We start from the raw sequence: 18,942 nt of genomic DNA, 5'->3' as shown, positions 1-18,942 counted from the left end.
AATTTTGTGTTATATGTATGTTACCACAATTTAAAAAAATGTTGGCTTCAAACTGCCTCGTATCTGCCTACCCGGTGTTTTCATGCTGAAAGTTTTCTGCACACGAGTTGCCTGTCAAGCCATTCTTGAAGATACTGTCTTCTCATTCCTTGATTATAGGAATGGATTAGATACTTCATTGTATTTTTGCAGCACTTTTGTTAACAAAATCTGAAATTAGTGAAAATGAATGGCTATTTTTTCATCCTGACTTCTAAAGGTAAATTGGAGGCTGCTTGAAACTTGGAATTTTAATGCCTTCATGTTTTATAAAATTAAGGTCTTGTCATCCTTTAAGAAAAGAATAATGACAACAAAATCAAGACCAAAAAACACTGGTTGTTTAATTTAGGTGATAGTCCAGACCATGAACACAAATTAGATAATTTTTCACGACAGATTACGTTTCCTAAATTAGGCTTAGTGTCTTTTTGTTGGTGGTAATCTTATTGTTGGTTGGTGGTCTTATTAACTGATAAAGTGATTTGTGTGGGAGTGCTGAGTAAAGTCTGGTTGAATAATTTTTAATATGTTATGACTTGAAAATTTAAATCCGTCTCTGATATTTGTTTTTTGGCAACTGTAACATAGGCCTTGGAGCCCAGACTTTTCAACATGCACTTTTTCTGCCACCTGCTCGAGAGCACAATCGTTATGCTTCTTCCTATCCCATGGGCCCTCTGCTTGCATGACTCAGGAGACAAAGATGTAACTCCTCTATCTTGGTGTAAATGGGGAAATACAGACAGAATTGTTTAAGCACCTAAATTTTTCACTAAAACCAAAAGAACTAGAGTGCTCACTGATTTTGTTATATAACCTCTATTTGGCATCAAATTAGAATCCACTGTTGTTAGGAATGTAACTGTAGAAAGGCTGCTATATACTTAAATCTCATTTTATTTGCTTCTCTGGGGGTTGTCTTTGTGTTTTCATTAGAAATGTTTTTACAGATGTAGGCTCTTCAGATATAAACTTGCTGAAGTGGAGACTCAGAAGTTTACCTTTCAAATTGAAGGGGGTTGGAAATCTGTTTAGAAAGATTAATTTATAGGTAAATAATTTACTGACTCTGATACGTTAATGTACAATAACCCCTGGAGGCTTTTAAAGATGTAGTCATTATATTCGTAAGGTTTCTAAGAATGTTAAACCCGTCACTCATAATAGGAGAGAACTAAAATAGGGCCCATATATAATTTCTTCTTGGAAACATTTCATCCACAAATTCATATACAAATATTTTTTCTTTTCCAAATAACTTATCTAATAATTGGACAGCACAGCCCTTTTCTTGATTAGCATGTTAACTAGTCAAAAGCATGCAGATACACTGGATGAGTGCTGCATTTCCCTCATTATTTTAGATTAAAACTTGGCAAGAGCAAACAAAATATTGCTGCAAAATCCTACTTTGACATTATTGTAAATGTTAGTGATTGCCAACTAAATAGTGAGAGAGTCTGTGCCCAGTAGATTTGCAATATATTACTCAATTCTCTAGCAAATTCTCATATTAGTGAACAGATTGAATAGGAATAAAAGCATTGAAGAACTGGTTTCATTTCTACAGCTTCTTTCTATAACCTGAAAAATTGAAAAAGATTTGGGTACTAAAATTTTCATGTTTTCTTGAAAGAAATTCTGAATTTCAAGCAAGACTATTATTGCATTACTTGAATTCAGTTCAGATTGTGTGCAAAACGTGATGCCCTGAAGGTGGTATGTCAAACCAGGAATTTGAGGCATTAATAGCACATATCTTTAGTCATCCTGTTTAGATTGGATGAGATAGTATAGCAGACTGGGGTATTCACCTAATCGTTGCCTAAGGAAGGAAATTTTAATTCCTGAGTTAGCTTCCTAGTTGGCAGATGAGATTAATAGTCTTGTCTTGGTTTCTTATAGAAGTTTATGTAGGTAACTAATTGAAATTTGTGAAATTTGCAAAAAGAAAATAAAGGTACCAAATAGGAAATAAAGGTACCAAATAGGAAATACTTTTATAAAAAGTATTCAGGAGTAATTTAGCCCACAGACTTTTTTCACCAATAAAAATTGTATTTGCCAGCCCACATTTGGCCTACCATTTCTTCCCCTATTATCAATCCACACTTCTTTATCTCTTACCTCCCTGTCAATATATAGGTGTTTACCAGGAACAAATGACACCCAAAATTTTCTTTAAAAGATTCTTTAGAAAACCCTCAAAAAAGATGAAAGAAAGAAAGAAGGAAAGAAGGAAGGAAGGAAGGAAGGAAGGAAGGGAAAAAAGGGAAGAAGGGAGAGAAGGAAGGAAGGAAGAAAGAGAAGGAGAAAGTGGAAAGAAGAGCTTGCACCCAAATTTTCCTTCAGGAAAGGAAAATTCTTTTCTTTTTCTTTCTAAGGTCTATAAAGTTGTCAGGTGGTTACGCTGGTTCTGCTATTATCATGTTTTGTATTATCATTTGAACCTCAGTGTCATTGTCCAGATCTAGCTGAACATGTCTATGAATCCAGCAGTATACATACACAGGAGAAGCAGTTGTCAACCTGGTATGTTCTAGCATGAATCTGAACTTGAAAATTTTCTGCATATGTGCAGTAGTCATTTTAATGCTACCTTCAGTGTGTGTATATATTTAGCAATTCCAGGTGGCATACTCTTCTACCAAATAAAAGAGAATAATCTGCCCATTCCACTGAGATCAAATAAATTAAGGAATTTGTTATATATATATATATATAAACTCTGTGGAAGTGCTTTGTTTAGTATAAAAGTCTATATCGTTATATATAAAGTATTAATATTGTTCTTCCTATTATGATATCTTGGAGAGAGATTATATCATTCCTGGTTATTAGTGAATCATATGAGTGACAGTGGGCTTCCAATCCCTTCATGTAATCAACAGCAAAGAATGAACAAAATAGCATTTCTGTGTTTTCCTTCTCCTCATCCTTTGTCTACACTCATTGTTCTACCTTTCCTATGATAGCTTCAGTTGCTATGATGCGGAGTAAACAAAAAAGTTTCCAATCACAGCATTATTAATAAAAGCTCTGATAATGCACGCTAATTATTTTATGTCAAAAAGGACTTTTTCTCCGATTCAGTAAGAATATTTGGATACTAAATTTGATACTGAAAGTAGTATCAAACCTGTTTGAACCAGAGGAACAATTTATGTCATAAACTACATCAGATTAGCTGCTAGTCACACTGCAACTTCAGAGGTAAGCATATGAGGAGAATGAAAAAAACAAACCAATCTGTTTATAAGCCTGTAGTCCATAAAGTTGGCCAGCAAAGGGGGGTGGTAGGCAAACTCAGTGGGAATCTAAGATGGTCTTAAAATCCGTAGGCTCCAAGGCATTCTATAGAATGTCCCAAGAGCCAGTTCGGGGTACAAGTGATAATAGTGGTCAAGTGAAAAAAGTCATTTATCAAAATCCACTATCTATTCCTGATAAACACTCCCAGCAAACTAAGAATAGAAAGGAACTTCCTCACCCTGGTGAAGGACAGCTACAAAAAACCTGCAGCTAACATACTTAATGGTAAAAGAGCAAGTGCTTTCCCTAGAGATCAAGAACAAAAGAATATCTTCTCTCACTATCTCTATTTAATATTGTGTGGCAGGTTCACAGCCATTGAAATAAGACAGAAAAAAAACAAGATAGCAGAGTAGGAGATACCAGCCTTTGTCCCCCAACAAAAAACAAATAGACAGCTATAAATGAATGAAAATAGCCCTGGGAGGACTCAAGAGTACAATTAAGAACCTACAGCAACACAGTGGAGCAAAAAATGGAGAATAACCACACAGAAATGATCTATGGGAAGATGGGCATAGCTGAGGCATCTAGAGACAGCTAGGAATGAAAAAGAAGGGTGGGGGCTATCAGTATCAGCCATGCAGTGAATGCCACCCTGGCAGTCTTTGCCATTGAGGACCTCAACAGCCCCCATGACAGCCAGAGACTACACCATAGTGTTTGTTGGCATGGACCCCACTAGCCTTGCTTCAGTGAGGACACCAGCAGCTTTCACCAATGAGGTAACCAACATCCATCATTGCCCTGGACCACTTGGAGAGGAGACGCTGCAACCTCCCTCCTGCCAGAAAGAGCAGTTGCTGCATCATCCTGAGATCAGGACTGCCACCTCTCTTCCCAAAGCCCACACATGCCCCAGACCCCAGAGCCACCACTGCTCCACATGTACCCAAACTTCAGACCCTGACTACACAACTGTTCTGCATACACCTGCATCTCAGACACTGGAGCCAGTGCCACTGAGGGCTAGGCAGTGCCCCAGACTCCAGAGCTGCTGTCTCTACAAATGTACCTTCTCTTCAGTCCCCAGCTCCATGGCTGCTTGGCATGTACCAGCATCTCAGACCACAGAGCAACCACTGTTGCAGCTAGTCAGTGCCCCAGACCCCAGAGCCACTGCTGCTCTGCAAGCAGATGCTCCAGAGCTAGACTCCATGGGCACCTGTGCATCAGACACCAGTGCCATCTCCACCATGAGGGTGCCCACAAGCCAGACCAGTGGAAAAAAAAGTTCAAGAGGTCCCCGGAAGCCTTTACCACCAAAGACCCCAACAGATCTCACCACTGCTTCAGACAACCACAGCTTTTGCCACTGAGGACCCCAGCAAATCTGTGCTGACACTGACCTCAGCTGACACAGCTACATAGAGCTGTGGACTTCTCTGGAGTCAGAACCACCACACCCTACTCAGCCAGCACTCTCACACCAGCCACAGGTGAAGGTCTTTCCCCACCAAAACCGGTCCATAAAGTCTGGAAGAGGTGACTACTCCATCAAATGCACAGACATCAACACAAGTCTACAAGAAACATGAAAAATCAAGAAAACGTGACACCACCAAAGAAACACAATAATTTTCCAGTAACTGACCCCCTAAAAATAAAGAACTATGAATTGACAGAGAATTCAAAATAATTGTTTTAAGCAAGCCCAGCAAGCTACAAGAGAACACAGATAGACAACTCAATAAAATCAGGAAAACAATACATGAACAAAATAGGTTCAACAGAAAGATAGGAATCCTAAAAAAGAACCAAACAGATATTTTGGAGCTGAAGATTACACTGACTGAAATGAAAAATGCAATACAGAGCACCAACAACAGACTTGATCATACAGAAGAGGGAATCCGTGAACTTGAAGACAGATCATTTGCAATTATCTATTCAGAGGAGAAAAAAGAAAAAGAATGAAAAAAAGTGAAGAAAGCCTACGTGAATTATGGGACACCATCAAGTGAAACAATATTTGCATTATGGTAGTCCCAGAAGGAGAAGAGAGAAAAGAGCAGAAACTTATTTAAAGAAATAGTGGATGCAAACATCTCAAATCTGGGAAAAGATATGGACATCTAGGTACGTGAAGCTCATAGGTCCCCACAAAGATTCAACCCAAAGAGGACATTACCAAAACACATTATAATGTAACTGTCAAAAATGAAAGACAGAGAATTTTGAAAGAAGCAAGAGAAAAGAAATTCATCTCATACAATGTAACTCTTACAAGGCTATGAGCAGATTTCTTAGCAGAAACCCTGCTGGCCAGGAGGAAGCAGGATGATATATTCAAAGTGCTGAAAGAAGAAAAACCCTGCCAACCAAGAATATTTTATCTGGCAAAGTTATCCTTTAGAAATGGAGAGATAGGGGCTGGCCCTGTGGCCTAGTGGTTAAGTTGGGCGCACTCCACCTTGGCAGCCTGGGGTTTGTGGGTTGGGATCCCAGGAATGGACCTACACCACTCATTAGCCATGCTGTGGTGGCAACCCACATATAAAATAGAGGAAGACTGGCACAGAGGTTAGGGCTAATCTTCCTCAGGGGAAAAAAAAAAAAAAAGAGGAAGAAATGGAGAGAGAAAGAGTTTCCCAGCCAAACAAAAGCTGAGGGCGTTCATTACCACTAGATCTTCCCTACAATAAATGCTAAAGGGAGTTCTTCAAGTTGAAACAAAAGGACACTAATTAGTAACATGAAAGAATATTAAAGTCTAAAAGTCACTAGTAAAGATAACTATATAATCAAATTCAGAATCTAATATTGTAATGGTGGTTGCAAATCACTTAATTCTGCTATAAATGTTAAAAGACATTAAGGGGTAGAAAAAAAATGAGTTAGGTTATAGAAGACCTAACTGTTATTAATAAGATAGATATAATTTGTATATATGCATCTTATACCCAGAAAACAGAAAGTAAACCTTTATAAGTTCACTTGAAATATGCAGAAAAATTGAGCATATATTAGGCCGGAGAAAATATTATATCCTAAAAATATAGGAAGTGTGGTCTTTGATAAACCTAGAAATTAATAAGGAAAAAAAATTATGAAAAGACCCTTCAACTTAGAAATTATTTAAACATTCTCTTAACACTTGCATCAGAGAGAAAAATAGAAATCAATACAAATTATAAGACCTCTAGAAAATAAGAATGATGAAAACAACATTCATCAAAATTTATGTGATAGTGACATAAGCAAGACAGTAGACGGGGAAACTCCAGGCCCTTGTTCCCCAATAGAAACATCAAGTAAAGAAGAGACTGACTAAAATAACTTTTGGGAGTGCTAGAAACCAGTTAAGGATATGCAGCAACCAAGTGAACACCCAATCAAGAAAAAGTCACACTCAAAACAATAAGAAATTTTGTAGCATTTTTGCTCACCTTTACCTCACTCCCTCCTCAGTGTGGGGTGGTGTGAAGCAGTGCAGTCAGGACGAAGCAACCCAATTCCTGGCTCCTCCTTCACAACTGATGGTAAAAAGGGGAACTTGCAGGGCGGGCCCTGTGGCTTAGCGGATCCCGGGCGCGCAGCACCGCACCACTTGTCCAACCATGCTGAGACGGTGTCCCACATACAGCAACTAGAAGGATGTGCAACTACGACATACAACTATCTACTGGGGCTTTGGGGAGAAAAAGGGGAAAAAAAAAAGGAGGAGGATTAGCAATAGATGTTAGCTCAGGGCTGGTCTTCCTCAGCAAAAAAGAGGAGGATTGGCATGGATGTTAGCTCAGGGCTCATCTTCCTTGCAAAAAGAAAAAAAAGTGGGGGGGGGGGGACTTGCTTGCAATATTTTGGTCTGTTTCAAAAGCGCTGAGGGACTGGTTTCTGTCTCTCCTGACTGATCTCAGACAGGAATGGTGGCATAGTTTGGATATCAGGTTGGAGGTTGCTGAACGTAGTGGTGGGTAACATGGCATAGGAAAACTGCAGGGGACTGCAGACCTGTGGGTGCCTGGGGGCAAGATACTATGGGCAGAGGAATACAATAAAACATCTAAGTCCTCAAGAAGAAGCAGGAATGAAACTCAGGGAAATTAACACATTTAAAAGCAGCTGTGTTTACAGAGGATGGGGGGAGAAATCACATGCACAGTTTCAGGGAAGACAAATGCCCAGAAAAGCCTTGAGAAGACCTTAAGCCTTCAGGCCAGGTGAATTAGTGAAGTTTTCCCCCTGCATGGAGCCAGTCTGCAAAGACTGGGAGAGGTGGTTAATTTCTTGTGTGCCCAATTTTCAACAAAAGATCACAAGTCATACAAAGAAACAAGGAAACCTGGCCCATTCAAAAGAACAAAATAAATCTCCAGAAACCAACCCTAAAGAAACACAGGCTTCAGATTTACCAAAGATTTTAAAACAATTATATTAAATATGTTTAAAGAGCTAAAGGAGAACATGAACAAGTAATTAAAGTTATTCAAGAAAACTATAAGGAACATAATGAGAATATCAACAAAGAGATAGAAATTACAAAAAAGAACCAACAGAAATCCTGGAGCTGAAAATATAGTAATTGAATTGAAAAATACAATAGAAGTGTTCAACCACAGACTTGAATAAGCAAAAGAAAGAATTAGCAAACTCAAAGACAGGTCCTTTGAAATTATCGCGTCTGAGCAGGAAAAAGAAAAAGAATGGAGAAAAGTTAGCAGCGCCTAAGGGATTTATGGGATACCATCAAACGGATTTAATACACACATTTTGGTAGTCCCAGAAGAAGAAGAAGAGAGAGAAAGGGACAGAGAATTTATTTGAACAAGTAATAGCTGAAAACTTACAAATTTGGGGAAATACATGGTGATACAAATAAAAAGAAGGCAAAAGAACTCAAAGTAGGAAAAAACTATTATAATCAAACTGTGAAAGTCAAAGACAAAGAAATAATCTTGAAAGTACAAGAAAAAAGTGACTCATTACATACAAGGGATTCTCCATAAGATTATTAGCAGATTTCTCAACAGAAACCTTGCAGGCTAGAATGCAGTGCAGATACATTTAAAATGATGAAAGAAAAAAAAAAGTCAAGCAAGAATTCTATATGCTGCAAAACTATCCTCCCAAAATGAAGAAGAAATTATGACATTCTCAAATAAGAAAAGCTGAGGGCATCTATTACCACCAGACCTGCCCTATAGGAAATGCTAAAGGGAATTCTTCAAGTTGAAATGAAAGGACACCAGAGAGTAACTTGAAGCCATAGGAAAATATAAAGTTCTCAGTAAAGGTAAACACCTGGACAAAAATAAAAACAGTATTATCGTAATTTTGGTATGTCACTACACTTTTTATTCTTTCACAGGATTTAAAAGACAAAAGCACAAAAATCATATGTCTATGTTAATGGGTAATAATATGTAAAGATATCATTTGTGGCGTGAGTTACATAAAGCCGGGTGGGAGAGACTGTAAAGTGTAGAGCTTTTCCCCCCAGCTTTATTGAGGTGTCAATGACAAATAAAGAAATAGAGTTTTTGTATGCAGTTAAAGTTAAGCTGTTATCATTTAAAATATATTATAACTTTAGGATGTTATATGTAATCCCCACTATAACCACAAAGAAAATATCTATAGAATATACACAAAAGGAAATGAGAAGAGAATCAAAATGCATCACTACAAAAAAATCAACTAAATACAAAGGAAGGCAATGTGGAAGGAAATGAAGGACAAAAAACTATAAGGCATACAGAAAACAAATAACAAAATGATAATAAGTCTTTCACTATCAGTAATTACTTTCAGTGTAAATGGATTAAAATCCCCAGTCAAAAGGCGTAGTTTGGCAGAATGGATTAAAAAGAACCATGACCAACTATGTGTTCTCTACAGGAGACTCACTTTAGATCTCAGGATAAACACAGATTGAAAGTGAAAAAATACTCCATGCATATAGTAACCAAAAGAGAGTAGGAATGGCTATATTAATATCAGACAAAATAGACTTTCAGTCAAAACTGTTACAAGAGACAAATTATATAATGATAAAAGGGTCAATTCACTAAGAAGATAAAACAATTATAAATATTTATGCATAAAACTCAGAGCTCCTAAATATATGAAGCAAACTTTGACAGAACTGAAGGGATAAATAGAGAACAACACAATAACTGGAGATTTCAATACCCCACTTTCAATAATGGATAGAACATGGGACAGAAGATTGATAAGAAAATAGATGACTTGAACAACACTGTAGACCAAGTGCACCTAACAGACATACAGAACACTCCACCCAACAACCGCAGAATATTCTCCAGGATAGCCCAAATATTAGGCCACAAATCAAGAAGATTGAGATTATATAAAGTATCTTTTCTTATCACAATGAAATGAAACTAGAAATCAATAGCAGAAGAAAAACTGGAAAATTCACAAATATGTGGAAATTAAACAACACACTCTTAAACACCCAGTAGGTCAAAGAAGAAATCACAAGAAAAATTAGAAAGTATCTTAAGACAAGTGAAAATGAAAAAACAGCATACCAAAATGTATAGGACACAGTGAAAGCAGTGCTTTAAGGAAAATTTAAATCTGTAAACACACTAAAAATGAAGAAAGATCTCAAATCAACAATATAACTTTACACCTTAAGGAACTAGAAAAATAAGAATGAACTAAACCCAAAGCTAGCAGAAGGAAGGAAATAATAAAGATTAGAGCAGAGATAAACAAAATAAAGAATAGAAAGCAATAGAAAAAAATCAACAAAAATCCAGTGTTGATTCTTTGAAAAGATCAACCAAACTGACAAACCTTTAGCTAGATTGACTACAAAAAAAAAAGAGAAGACTCAAATAACTAAAATCAGAAATGAAAGAGGGGGACATTACAACTAATTTTACAGGAATAAAAAGGACTATAAGAGAGTACCATAAGCAATTGTATGCAAAAAAATTGGATAACCTAGATGAAATAGACGAATTCCTAGAAACACACAATCTGTCAAGACTGAATCATGAATAAATAGAAAATATGAATAGACCTGTAACTATTAAGGAGATTGAATTAGTAGTCAAAACTTTCTCAACAAAGAAAAGGCCAAGACCTTCATTGGCTTCATTGGTGAATTCTACCAAATATTTAAAGAAGAATTAAGATCAATCATCTGCAGACTCTTCCAAAAAATTGAAAAGGATGGAAACGTCTAACCTCATTCTATGAGGCAACGTTAACCTGATAACAAAACCAGACAAAGACACTACAAGAAAACTACAAAATAATATCTCTGATGAACATTGGTGTAAAAATCATCAATAAAACACTAGCAAACAGAATTCAACACCACATGAAAAGGATTATAAACCATGCCCAAATGGGATTTATTCCTAGAATGCAATGATTATTCAACATATAAAAATCAATTGATGTAGTAAACCACTTCAGAAGAATGAAGGGAAAAAACTCGCATGATCATCTCAATTGATGCAGAAAAAGTATTTGACAAAATTCAATACCCTTTAATGATAAAAACACTCAACAAAGTAGGTACAGAAGGAAACTACTTCAACATAGAAAAGCCCACATATGAAAAACTCAGAGCTAACATCATTCTCAATGGTGAAGATTGAAAGCTTTGCCTCTAAATTCAGGAACAAGACAAGGATGCCCACTTTCACCACTTCTATTCAACATAGTACTGGAAGTCCTAGCCAGAGCAGTTAGGCAAGAAAAAGAAATAAAAGGCATTCAATTGGAAAAGAAGAAGTAAAATTATCTCTGTTCACAGATTATGTGATCTTATATGTAGAAAACTCTAAGAATTCCGCAAAAAACTGTTAGAACTAATAAATGAATTCAGCAAAGTTGTAAGATACAAAGTATACAGGCAAAATCAGTTGTGATTCTATACAGTAACAATAAATGATCCAAAAAGGAAATTAAGAAAACAATTTCATTTACAATAACATCAAAAAAAAAAATACTTAGGAATAAACATAACCAAGGAGGCAAAAGACTTGTACACTGAAAACTACAAAATGTTGCTGAAAGAAATTAAAGATGACACCGATAAATGGAAAGACATCCAGTGTTCATGGATTGTAAGACTTAACATTACTGAGATATCAATACTACTAAAAGCACTCTACAGATTCAGTACAATCCCTATAAAAATCTCAAAGACTTTTTTTTCTAGAAACAGAAAAACCCATCCTAAAATTCATATGGAATTTCAAGAGACCCTAAATAGCCAAAACAATCTTGAAAATGAAGAACAAAGTTGGAGGTCTCATAATTCCTGATTTCAAAACTTACTACAAAGTTACAGTAGTCAAAACAGTGTGGTACAGGCATAAAGACAGACATATAGACCAGTGGAGTAGAATAGAGAGCCCAGAAATAAACCCCCACATAAATAGTCCAGTGATTTTCAGCAAGAGTACCAAGACCATCAACAGAGAAAGAACAATATTTTGAAAAATAGTGTTAGAAAAACTGGATATTCACATGCAAAAGGATGAAGATAGAGCCATACCTCATACCATATAAAAAAATTAACTCAAAATGGATCAAAGACCTAAATTTAAGAGCTAAAACTATAAAACTCTTAGAAGAAAATATAGGGAAAATCTCAACATTGGATTTTGCAATAACTTTTTGGATCTGATATCAAAAACAAAGGCAACAAAAGAAAAAATAGGTAAATTGGAGAACCTTAGAATTAAAAGATTCTGTGCAAAGGACATGACAGAGTGAAAAGGCAACCCATGGAATGGGAGGAAATATTTTCAAATCATATATCTGATAAGGGTTAATATCCAGATATATAAAGAACTCCCATAACTCAACAATAACGAAAACTAACGACCTGATTAAAAAATAGCAAAAGACTTGAGTAGACATTTCTCTGAAGAAGATATACAAACGGCTAATAAGTACATGAAAAGATGCTCAACATCACTAATCATTAGACAAATTCATTCAAAACCACATGAAATATCACCTCACACCCATTAGGATGGCCACTACAGAAAACAAAAACAAAGAAACAAAAAACTCAGAAAAGAACAGGTGTTGGCAGGGATGTGGAGAAATTGGAACACTTGTGCTCTGTTGTGGGAATGGTAGAGCCACTATGGAAAACAGCATGGTGTTTCCTCAAACAATGAAAAATAAAATTACCATATTGTACTAGTTAGGTTTCTCCAGAGAAACAGAAACGACAGGATTCTTCAGAGAAACAGAACAGTGGGAGATTTATTATGAGGAATTGGCTCACATGATTCCTTAGCGGGAGGCTAAGAAGTCCCTCTATCTGCTATCTGCAAGCTGGAGACCTATGAAAGCCAGTGGTGTAATTCAGTCCACGTCTGAGGCCTGAACCAGCGGAGCCAATGATGTAAATCCCATTCCAAGGGCAGGAGAAGATGAGACAAGATGTCCCAGCTCAAATGGTGAGACAGGAAAAAAAAAAGGAAGCAAATTCCTCTTTCCTCTGCCTTTTGTTGTATTCAGGCCTTCAAAGGATTGGATGATACTCACCCACACTGGGAGGGCAATTTACTTTACTGAGTCCACCAATTCAAATGCTAATCACATCTGGGAAAAGAAATTCTGACATATGTCATCACATGGATGAACCTTGAGGACACTATGCTAAGTGCAATAAGCCAGTTGCAGAAGGGCAAATACTTTATGATTCCACAGCGGCAGGGAGGAGGGGAAATCAAAAGTTATTATTTAATAAGTAGGGAGTTTCAGTTTTCCAAGATGGAAAAGAGTTCTGAAGATGGATGGTGATTGATGATGGTTGCACAACAATGTGAATATACTTCATGTCACTTGACTATACACATAAAAATGGTTAAGATGGTAAATTTTATGTTATGTGTATTTTATCATAATTAAAAAAATTTTTTAATGCAGAATTTCAGACCCCACCTGGACTTCCTGAATCTGAGTTTGCATTTGCACAAGATCACCAGATGTTTTGTACACATATTAAAATTAAAATTAAAATTTGGACTAGAAAGGCATCCTACACTTTCAAAAAGAGTTTGGCAGTTCATAACTAAGTTAAACATATAGCATCCTATGACTCAGGAGTTTCACTTGTAGGCATCTACACAAGAAAATTGAATGCAGATGTCCACAAAAAGACTTGTGCAAGGGGCCGGCCCGGTGGCGCAAGCGGTTAAGTGCGCGCGCTCCGCTGCGGCGGCCCGGGGTTCGCTGGTTCGGATCCCGGGCGCGCACCGACGCACTGCTTGGTAAGCCATGCTGTGGCGGCGTCCCATATAAAAAAAGTGGAGGAAGATAGGCACAGATGTTAGCCCAGGGCCGTCTTCCTCAGCAAAAAAAGAGGAGAATTGGCGGATGTTAGCTCAGGGCTGATCTCCTCACAAAAAAAAAAAAAAAAAAAAAAGACTTGTGCAAGTTGATCATGGCTGCTCTATTCATAATAGCCAAAAATTAGAAATAACACAAACCATCGAGAGAATGGACAAATTGTGAATATTCATGTAACAGAATACCACTCAACAATACTAAAAAGAAGAAGAATGAACTGCTGATACATGTAACAACATGGATGAATTTCAAAAACATTATGTGAGTAAAAGAAGCCAAACATTATGTGGTATGATTTCATTTATATGAAATACAAAAATAGGCAAAACTAATCTATGACGATAGAAGTCAGAATAGTGTTTACAATTTCTTTCAGGGTTATGGATACTGCCTCAAAAGGTACACAAGGGAACTTTCTGGGAGTGATCGAAATATTCTATGTCTTGATCTGAGTGGTAGTCACTTGTATGAATATATATGTAGAAATGTATTTATACAATTTACACACTGTATTGTGTATTTCACTGCACAGTGGAATTCTTAATATTCTTAGTATTATCCTTAATATTTGTGGATCTTACTGTATGTAAATTATATCTTAATAAAGTGCCATAAAAATATAAGAGCTGAGATTTAAATAGGATGATATTAGAATTTTAAACAGAATTTTTAATAACCTGAAATGACTGGAAAGTTCTGACATCTGTCCAGGATGTAGTTAAGTATAGGAGAGATTTAACACAGTAAAAGAAGTGAGTGAAGAAAAATGAAATGGATTCATGCTGATGTCTTATTGAGTAGAGACTATTCAAAAAACCAGTTACAATTCCATTATGGAATATTCAGTTACATATAAAATGATGCTGTAGGTTGCTTATGGAACATATATATGTAATAAAAGTTTGTTGTTGTTGTTTTTAAAGAACAGGAATGTGAACAGCAGTGTAAACATTCAGGAGAGTGGTCAGACAGGGGAAGAAAGGGGGTCAACGGGATTAAGAGGGATACCAAAGGGTCTTCAACTTTATTTTTTCTTAAAAGGCAAAATAATAATAATAATAATAAAAATGTTAATACTTGTTAAATCTAGGTGGTGTCTTTAAAAGTGTTTATTGTACTTTTATCTGTAACCATTGTTTAAAATATTTCATATTAAGAAACAAAATGAGATAGATCTTTATATCTTAATAGAAAATTATCTGTAAGATTTACTGCAAGCCATCACAGTTTTATAGTTTGCTTGCATTGATCTTGTTAAATAGGTTAAATGTGTGCTTGTGAATAGAACAATTCTAGAAGAATACCCAAGAAACTATTAGCCATTGCCCCTGGGATAGGAAAGAACCTTAACTTCACTGTATAACCTTTAGTAATAATTGAATATTTCTTTTCAGTGTTATTTATTAACAAATGATGTAATTAAACGAGTGGTTTAGATGATATGATTTTTAAGGTGTTTACAGGTTCTAAAATGCTATGATATAATGAAACAGATTTCCAGAAAGGACTTTATTCTGAGATCTAAAGACATAATTTTGAGATCACACATATTTTGAGTTGTAACATTTTATTAAAATTACCTGAGGGGAAAAGCATAAATATTGTCTTGTTTCTTCAATCTGCATTATGCCTGTACAACTAGTCAATTTTAAATTACTGAATATTGATACATATACATTGTGTTGCCACTGCATTGGATTTTTGTAGATAAAGTATTGACCTTAGTATCAGAGAATCTTAAAATAATAGTGGAAAATATATATTAACTTGTTTACAGAAATTTCTTATAATTATGTTATAACACAACATCCTGTTTCTATCATAACAGATTTAATATTCCATTCTTAATTATATTTAAAAACACTTAAATTGTCCTTTTTTTTTAGAACTAGCTTTAAGGCAGACTTGCATTCTGGTTTGGCATGCTTCATATGTGAACTATAATCCACCAAAAGCACTTAAATTAAGGTTTATCCATTTATTTACCATTTAAACCTTGATTACCTCTTATTCATTTTAACATTTTGTACCAGATGATTGGCTAGATATGGAGAGAGAAAGAAGACTAAGACATGGATCCCACCCTAAAGGGGGTTGTAATCTAAACAGGGCACAAATAGCTGCTGTACAAGGTATACTATGGGATTAGTGCTATCATGGAATGTTAAAAACTATTATAATGATGCTCAGAGGACAGAAATACTTCAGAATAGGAGAGTCACAGAAGAGGTAGCATTTAACTAGGCCATGAAAGAGGAAGAACTTCAAAATGACCTTATATTAATTAATCCCTTTAAAATTACTGTTCTTTTCTACGAAATGCTCAGAAGTTGTTTTTAATGCAGTAATTGAAATTTTTCTATTTTTCTACATAGAGAGAAGGCTTTTTTTTTTTTTGGTGTAAAGGTATGCACTGCCAAAAAAATGAAGGTAGTTATAGTGAAGTGTTAAAGAATCATATCTGTAATGATACATTTATTAACATCATATAAAGTAATTTTATTTTATGTCTTCTCAAGAGATACATTAATCAGAAAAGTCCAAACTGCATAACTCATTCACTAAAAGATGGACTAGATGAAAAAACACCTATAATATTTCATATTCAATATGTATAATAAAGTATCAGATGGCCTAGATCATTACAGTAATGAGAATTTAAAATACAGCATATTAGTTGCTGGAAAGGTCAGAGATGGTGAAATAATAGCACTAATAAGAACAACAACAACATCATAATACTTGGAGGTTTGGATCAAATAAACTCCCAAAGAGAAACCCTCTAAACTTGCACTGTGAAGATCAGGGGAAGAGGGCAGAATTAGAAGACATGGTTTTAAATCCCAGCTCCCCCGCTTGACCTCTTAGCACCCCTGCTTTCTCAGCTGTCCAAATGGTAATGGCCCAGACCATGCCTCCTTCGAAGGGTTATGCTGTTGAGTGAATGTGCTTTATAATATACAAATCATTATCAATTGTAGTTGTTACTAGTCAGGTGTGACAAACTAGCTCAAGTTTTCCAAGCGTGTCATGGAGAAGGGAAGTTGGAAACACGATACGATATATCCAATTACGACTTTCCCTCCTATTCTTGTTTTTACTATTGCATTGCCTAAGTTTTACTGAGAAAAAGTTGAGGAGTCCTCTCCACACAATCAACTAGCTGTACGACTCTGGAAGTTTTCTTCTACTCCAGTGAGCCTCCGTTTCCTCATTGGTAAAGGAGGCATCATAATATTACCTTCCTTCTGGAGCATTGTGAGAATTAAATAAAATACTACATGTGAAGTGCTTGGTACAATGCCTTACATGTGCTAAGTGCCCACAAATGGCAGCTCTTGTTATTACCATATTCCTTGTATCCTCACAGGAACAAGAGAGTGCTCATTGATACATTATGTCAGTCCTAAAGGGGATGCCAACTTTACACAGTTTGTACAACTGCTAAGGAGCTATGAAATGGTGTTTTAAAGTTCAGGATTATATTTAAAGAGTTTTTCTGGAATTATGCATTTAGATCTTTTCCTAACATGTCTTATTAAAATTTTAAAATTATATGTATTTATTTCTTCTCCTTGAAACAATTCTTTTCCTTTTTTCAATCCCTCAGTTTCCTACGCCCAAGTATGCCAATACTTGGAATGTCAATAGAAGCACCATCTTTGCTCTTACATATGGTTTGAAGCAGTATTCAGATCAGTTCTGACTGACAGAATAATAAAATAAAGAAAAGAAAGCCCAGTTGAAGGTTAACCAAGCCATAACTATTTCAAAAGAAATACAGTTGGTTCACTGTCATATCATAGGCCAAAATAAATCCCACCAGGGAAAAGAGTTTTAAAAAAAAACAAAAAAAACTCAGAGTGCTAAAGTTCTTTTAAACCATAAAGGCAAAAGAAGAATCCCTTAAGGAAAGGACTGACAGATTTAATTTCTTTAATTTAAAAAACAACATAAATAAAACTAAAATGAAAGCAACAAACTAGGGAACACATATGACAGATTTATGTCTTTATTATAGAAGGAAATAATAAGAGTTGTGTGCAAGGATGTATGTGAAAGGATTTTATAATAGTGATAAATTAGACAACTCAGGTTATAAAATGAGGATAGTTTATGGAATGACCAAAAAATGAATAGTAGGGGCCGGCCCGGTGGCGCAAGTGGTTAAGTGCGCGGGCTCCGCTGCGGCGGCCCGGGGTTCGCTGGTTCGGATCCCAGGCGCGCACCGATGCACTGTTTGGCAAGCCATGCTGTGGCGGCGTCCCATATAAAGTGGAGGAAGATGGGCACAGATGTTAGCCCAGGGCCGTCTTCCTCAGCAAAAAAAGAGGAGGATTGGCGGATGTTAGCACAGGGCTGATCTCCTCACAAAAAAAAAAAAAAAAAAAAAAAAAAATGAATAGTATACACTTATTACAAAATTAGGTAGTAAAAGAATACTTTAAAAATAGTATATTTAAAATATACTTATAAATAAAATAGTTAAAAGTAAATACCTAGAAAATGTTCAGTCCTAATTAAATGAAAATTATGTTATAACACAGTATGTTTAATATGATACAAACTTTAAGTAAGTGTATATTTTGACAAAATATGATTAACTCTGAAAGATGTGATTATGGGTATTTTAAGTTTTCTTTTGCTTTTCTGTGTTTTCCAAAATTTCAACAATGAATATATAGATTTTTAACAAAATCTCAAATGTTATTTTTAAAAACATATCATAAACAGATTAAATGATGACTGGAAAAACTATTGCAACATGTTTAACAGAAAGTTAACATTTTTACCTTCATGCTGCCTCATCTTTTCTGAGCTAAGTCTTGCCTCTATCCTGTTCATTGCAATACTTGAACAGAGAGACCACAAACGTTATATTTAAGAATGTATACCACAGAAAAAGTAAATGGAATTGATATAAATGTCCAATCGTAAGATTAAATAAAATTATGCTCATTCATAAGATAGAATGATGTGCATCTATTAAATACGCCTGTTTAAAGGAATAATGTTATGATCAAAGCAAATGGCACAGTAGTCTGTTTGAAATGATCCCAATTATATCTTTGTTCACATATCACCTTTTCAATAAGGCCTCCTCTGACCATTCCATTTAAAATTGCAATCCCGACCCATCTATATGCTGCTTACAAATGCTTACTTCAGATGTAAGGACACACATAGATTGAAAGTGAATGGATGGAAAAAGATATTCCATGTAAATGGAAACCAAAAGAAAGCTAGGGTAGCTATACTTAGACAAAACAGACTTTAAAAGACAGA

Source organism: Diceros bicornis, chromosome 1, assembly GCF_020826845.1.
Source record: "Diceros bicornis minor isolate mBicDic1 chromosome 1, mDicBic1.mat.cur, whole genome shotgun sequence".
Taxonomy (NCBI): Eukaryota; Metazoa; Chordata; class Mammalia; order Perissodactyla; family Rhinocerotidae; genus Diceros; species Diceros bicornis.
This window is presented reverse-complemented; position numbering follows the sequence as displayed.